General features: G+C 43.4%; 1 pseudogene; it reads right to left on the bottom strand.

The window, feature by feature from the left end:
• Window positions 1-344: 344 nt before the first annotated feature.
• On the bottom strand, window positions 345-5,745 carry LOC148138417 (NACHT, LRR and PYD domains-containing protein 3-like; annotated as a pseudogene).
• Window positions 5,746-6,580: the final 835 nt, after the last annotated feature.

The raw sequence follows: 6,580 nt of genomic DNA, 5'->3' as shown, positions 1-6,580 counted from the left end.
TCTGATCAAGATCCGGTTGTAATATAAGGTAACCTTCTTTGCTGTTCACGACACTTCCAATTTTAGTGTCATCTGCAAACTTACTAACTATACCACTTCTGTTCACAACCAAATCATTTGTGTACATAACGAAAAGCAGTGGACACAGCAACAGTCCTTGTGCACACCACTGTTCACAGGCTTCCAGTCTGAAAAGTAACCCTCCACTACCACATTCTGTCTTTTACCTTCGATACCGTTCTGTATCCAAATGGCAAGTTCTCCTTACATTGCATGAGGTCTAACCTTGCTAACCAGTCTCCCATGAGGAATCTTGTCAAATGTCTTACTGACGTCCACATAAATCAGTTTTCTTTGATGGTGAAAAACAGCGAATTGTCCAAATATAAAGAGGAAAGTAATCTTGAGTAATTGAAAGATCCGTCCAATGAAACTGTCAGTCGAGCTCTTGATGCCTGCAGTGAATTAAGATGTCTGTTTGGACTGAACCGTATTCACCACAGCCTGAAATAGATTGTACAGAAAAATAAACAAACTAAATACAGACATAAATAAGGTGGAGGTAATCGCTCAATAATCATTGACTAAGATAACCAAGAAAAGTGAAGAAGCTTACCCAATCAGCTCCAAATCTGTGCAAATCTGCACGAGTTGAGTGACAGGGCTAACAAACTGATCTGTGAAGGAACTTGATCCCAGATCCTGAACTTTCAATGAGGGGTTTGTACTGACAGCACTGTTGAGCTCATGAGCACAAGAATCAGTGAGGCCGACGTCATACAAGCTGGGCAGAATGGAAAGAGAAATGAAAACAATCAGAGTAAACCTCCAATGTTCATTAAAACCACGAACACTGATTATAGTAATAAATTGCATTGTTTGTTAGTAAAACAGTGTCTATTTAAAGTGTCTTTCTGAAGTGTGTATTTAAATCAATTCTTGATTGGAGTAACCATGTGCAAAGTGACATCAATTCATAGAAACACAATCTCACAGAGACAGGTATATACTGCAGTTTTTGTAATTTACAGTCTGAGCTCCCCAGCTTCACCCCTGAATCTCCCAAATTGTTATCATTCGTGTTCACTTCCATGAAAGATTGGTTTGTATTGAGACCAGAGCTGAGAACATGGACACAAGATTTTGTCACACCATTTTTGTACAGTATTAGGATGAAAGGGAAAGAAGCAATAAGAATCGGAGTAAATCCTCAACGTTGACCATTATTTATTCAAATAATACCTTAATTAAAAACATATGGTACTCAACGGTTTCCGTATTTTGAAATGAGGATTCATCACAACCAATGATAGTACTTTCAATCCTGAATGGTTGACTTGATTATTTCCGAGGTTTAGTTCTTCCAGTTTGTATTGAGTATGGAGGCGATATCCTCAGCAGAAGATCCTGAGAGACTGTTGTCACAAAGCCTGCGGATTAGAAAGAGAACAAGAATCAGAGGATATACCCAGTTTTCATTCTTATTTGTGCAAATAATAGAGTTGGGCATCTAGTTATTCGAAATGCAATTTAAAATGTTTTGATTCGTACTCCAGTTTCTGCATTTTACAGTGTGGGTTCCTCAGACTTCCTAACAGCCGTTTAATTTCTGAATCTCCCAATTTATTATCATTCAGGTTCACAACAGTCAATGAGCGATTTGTACTTGGAATGGAGCTGAGATCGTCGGCACAAGAATCTGTGAGCATGTGATTGTTGAGACTGGGGATCAGACAGAGCAGGAGAGAAAGACATAATGCACACAAAAGAGGCACAGAGAGAGACAGAGAGAGAGAGGGAGGCAATGGGCTAGAGAGCCAGTCAGAGAGGCAGCGCATGCAAGAGAGCAAGAGAGGGAGAGAGAGAAAGAGCGAGACATAGACAGAGACGGAGACAGAGAGAGAGGGAATGTGTGCAAGACAGCCAGAGGATCACAGAGAAAAGCAGCGCACAAGAGAGCATCAGAGCGACTGCGACTGTAAGAGAAGCAAAGAGGAAAAATTGGGTTTTAGTACTAACACTACTACTTATAATAATGATGATGTAAACATTCAGAGATCCAGGTCTCATATATTGACAGGCGTAAATGGAGCAGAGATGAAACGTGTAGTGCTGGCACAGCACAGTAGGCCAGGGAGCATCCGAGGAGCGGGAAAGTCGACGGTTCAGGTGTCAGCTGTTCATCAGGAAGTTGGGAGTTTTGTAGGGGTGGTGCTGAGAGATAAATAGAAGCCGCAGCCGCTGCTGAAGACACCAAAAATGCTGCATGTAATATTATTTCTGCCCGCAGATAAAATTAAATGCACGACTTCCACCCACCCACCACCTGCAACCTCCCCGCTCCGCACCGCCCCCTCCCCCCACCCCTGACCACCAAAGTGCAAATGGAGCAGGAACAGACCATTTGGTCCCTTTGCTTGCATCATCATTGAATATGATTGGGGCTGATCAGTTGGTGTTTTCAACTCAACATTCCCATCTACCCTCAGTAACTAAGATTTTTGTTCGGCAAAGGAAAATATCTAACTTTGACTTGAAATATTCAATGACCACCTCCATCACGTTTTGAGACAGAGAGTTCCAAATTTACAGAGCTCTCAAAAGAAACTTCTCCTCATCTCCCTCCAAAAAGTGCAGCCTCTAATTTTAAAACAGCACCCCCTTATTCTGAATTCACCCAAAAGAACCACCATCCATTTAACATCCACCATCAAGACCATGAGGAATTTATACACTTTGATCAATTCACTGACAAACCCATCTAAACTCCAGAGAAAGGAAGTCAAATCCGCCCATCTACCTTTATAAGACAAGCTCCTCATTCAAAGTATTAATGCAATAAATCTCAACTGAACCACCTCTAATATCTTTGCATCCTTTTTAAAATAAGACTGCGTTAGAGTGAATTGCGCCTGCAACTGTTCAACAGAGGTTATTATAGTTAAATTAAAGAAAAGTCTTTAATTAATCAACCTTACACCAAATGAACTGATGCAGCCGCGAGGTCACTGCCAGTGGGAATTCTGAAACAACAGTTTTTGCCATCACATCATTGCAGAGAGGCCATGGGACCAGAAGCTGTTTGGATACAGGGAGATGATAGATATTGAAAAGCAACTTCCCTTTGGGTGGTACGGTGGCTTAGTGGTTAGCATTACTGCCTCATAGCATCAGGGACCGGATTTGACTCTAGCCTTTGGTGACTGTGTAGAATTTGGGCTGAAAATGTGTTGCTGGAAAAGCACAGCAGGTCAGGCAGCATCCAAGGAGCAGGGGAATCAACGTTTCGGGCATGAGCCCTTCTTCAGGAATGAGGAAAGAGTGCCAAGCAGGCTAAGATAAAAGGTAGGGAGGAGGGATTTGGGAAAGGGGCATTGGAAATGCGATAAGTGGAAGGAGGTTAAGGTGAGGGTGATAGGCTAGAGTGCGGTTGGGAGCGGAGAGGTCAGTAGGAAGATTGCAGGTCAAGAAGGCGGTGCTGAGTTCGAGGGTTGGCACTGAGTCAAGGTGGGAGAGGGGATATGAGGAAACTGGAGAAATCTGAGTTCATCCCTTGTGGTTGGAGGGTTCCTCGGTGGAAGATGAGGCGTCTTCCTCCAGCCGTCGTGTTGCTGTGGTCTGGCGATGGAGGAGTCCAAGGACCTGCATGCCCTTGGTGGAGTGGGAGGGGGAGTTGAAGTGTTGAGCCATGGGGTGGTTGGGTTGGTTGGTCCGGGTATCCCAGAGGTGTTCTCTGAAATGTTCCGCAAGTAGACGGCCTGTCTCCCCAATATAGAGGAGACCACATCGGGTGTAGTGGATGCACTAAATGATGTGTGTGGAGCTGCAGGTGAATTTGAGGCGTATATGGAAGGATCCCTTGGGGCCTTGGAGGGAAGTAAGGGGGTAGATGTGGGCGCAAGTTTTGCATTTCTTGTGGTTGCAGGGGAAAGTGCCGGGAGTGGAGGTTGGGCTGGTGGGGTGGAGGGGGGGGGGGGCTGGTGTGGACCTGACAAGGGAGTCACGGAGGGAGTGGTCTTTTCGGAAAACCACTAGGGGAGGGGAGGGAATAGATCCCTGGTGGTGCGGTACGTTTGGAGATGGTGGAAATGACGATGGATGATACGATGTATATGGAGGTTGTTGGGGTGGGAGGTGAGGACCAGTGAGGTTCTGTCCTGGTGGCGTTTGGAAGGGCGGGTCTCAAGGGCGGAGGAGCGGGAAGTGGAGGAGATGCGGTGGAGGGCATCGTCGATCACATCTGGGGCGAAATTATAGTCTTTGTCGAAGGAGGCCATCTGAGTTGTTCGGTATTGAAACTGGTCCTCCTGGGAGAAGATGCGGTGGAGAAGAAGGAATTGGGAATATGGGATAGCGTTTTTTATAGGGGGCAGGGTGGGAGGAGGTGTAGTCTAGGTAGCTGTGGGAGTTGGTCGGTTTAAAATAAATGTCTGTGTTGATTCAGTCGCCCGAGATAGAAATGGAGAGGCGTAGGGAGGGGAGGGAGGAGTCTTGGACGGTCCAGGTAAATTTGAGGTCGGGGTGGAAGGTGTTGGTAAAGTGGCTGAACTGTTGAATCTCCGAGTGGGAGCACGAGGCAGCGCCGATACAGTCATCGATGTAGCGGAGGAAAAGGTGGGGAGGGAAATATATCAGCCTTTTCCAATACATGCAATGCAGTGGGACGGCTGGTCTCTGGCATTGAGCATTCAGGGAGCAGCTTGTACTGGATTAAAGTGTATACAATGTCAGACACTTCGCACCGGCATTCGGGATTGGTGCACATGAATTGAGGTTCTGAATATGTACGACTGTCATAAAAATCAATACTGTCCTGAATTCATCCAAATCATCAAATATATATATATAGGAATTCAGGGACAGTATTGATTTTTATGACAGTCATACAAATTGCATGTATTTGAAAAGGCTGATATCAGCGTCGGGGCTTAAATCCTGGAATTTCTTGGTGATGAAAGGGAATAAATATTTCAACTAATTTTTTTGAAGATCAGGCGATGGCCGCAGCTGTTTACAAACATGTCGAGGAGAACGAGATCCTATATACCATGTGCTACAATGCTTCACACTACTGGATGCTCGGTCTGTCACTGGGTCCCTTCTTCACACAAACAGACAGGAAACAGCAGCAGGTCCCAAGACCATTACCCAGCCTTATTGTATCCACTTGTATCACCTTATATATATATATATATATATATATATATATATATATATAAAACTCCCCTAAACATTCCCAACGGTAGGATAATGATCCAACATCAGATTCTTCAGATTTATCGCACAGTTAATAAAGTTCAGAACCAGGAATTTAAAACTGAATAAAATTGGAGCTCTGGATATATTTTCCCAGTGGCCCAGTCATAAACAATCTTTTGTACCATTGTTAGTTTTCCAATTCCCAGGACTTTGCTCAGTGCTGCTGAGCTTTCAGCGCTCGAGTTTCGGAAAGAACAGTTGGTGTGGAACAACTTATCAGGTCCGGTTTTTTTCCAGTACTCTGTGGAGATGTTTCTCTCACCACTCTTTATGGTCTCAGCCTCTTGCTAACAGTTCATGTTCTACAAGTGTGCCATCTCGAGCATTCGAAATAACCGATAGCTCAGCACCAACCAGCTTGGAAATCTTCATCTTCTCCTTTATTAGGATAGTGTTCACTCGCAGTGTTTCAGTTTGGACACGGAGCATCTCCTTGTGTTTCTGTTGCACAACTTCAAGTGGAACTGACAGAAATTTGTTATCCATGTTAGTTATACTATCATTGAAAGAAAACGAAAATTCTAAATCTCTTTACATAGAAGACAGTAAAATGTTGCATGATGTGTACAGATTCAATAAAGATTTGTGCAGGAGTTAAGAGTCCATCATGAAAACGTCACTTGTAAGTGAAGCATTATTGAGAAAGAATTCAAAGTCTTTAGTTTTGTTCATGAAGATTTTTATGAAGGTGATATATTCCCTTCAAGGTGTATAATAAGGCTTATAACAGATATTATCTTCCAAATTTTCACAGGTAACTCACCTCATGTCTCCCAAAGCCTACCTATAAACTGCAAGCCGATCTGTGTGAATGGAAATCTCTCAGTTTGTTTGGATTACTGCAAATGTTGGTTTGGACCACTTGTATCACCTTCAATATTCAGGTACCTACCATGGACATAGAAGATGCACTGCCCCAATTCACATGACTCTTCAGACTGAAACTTCAGTTTGGAAGGACAAGGGCAGCAGATGAATAGGACCAACACCACAAATGAATTCACAGTCACTGTTTCAAATGTTCTCATTTACAAATATTAAGCATGACAGAGATAGAAACAATTCACCATATTCAACAAGATGTGGAAGGGTGTGTTTAGCAAGTGACACTGAATAGGCCAGGACCCTCATCCCACTGCTGAAGAGTTGCTCACATCAGAAAACTATTTCATATTATTAATATCATTGATGGTTGGTGTAGTACATGTAGAGAAGAGGTATCCATCTGGAAATTAAGAAGGTCACAAATAAACCCGAATGTAATTCAGCTGAAAAACCTTTATTCCAGAGAGGTTTCCAGTATGGGCTGAAGTTAGAAACA

This window comes from Chiloscyllium plagiosum, unplaced genomic scaffold, assembly GCF_037043375.1.
Source record: "Chiloscyllium plagiosum isolate Xiang-an unplaced genomic scaffold, Cpla_swu_hap1 HiC_scaffold_40, whole genome shotgun sequence".
NCBI classification, from domain to species: Eukaryota; Metazoa; Chordata; class Chondrichthyes; order Orectolobiformes; family Hemiscylliidae; genus Chiloscyllium; species Chiloscyllium plagiosum.
The sequence above is the reverse complement of the archived record's forward strand: the minus strand, read 5'-3'. Positions and strand labels throughout refer to the sequence as shown.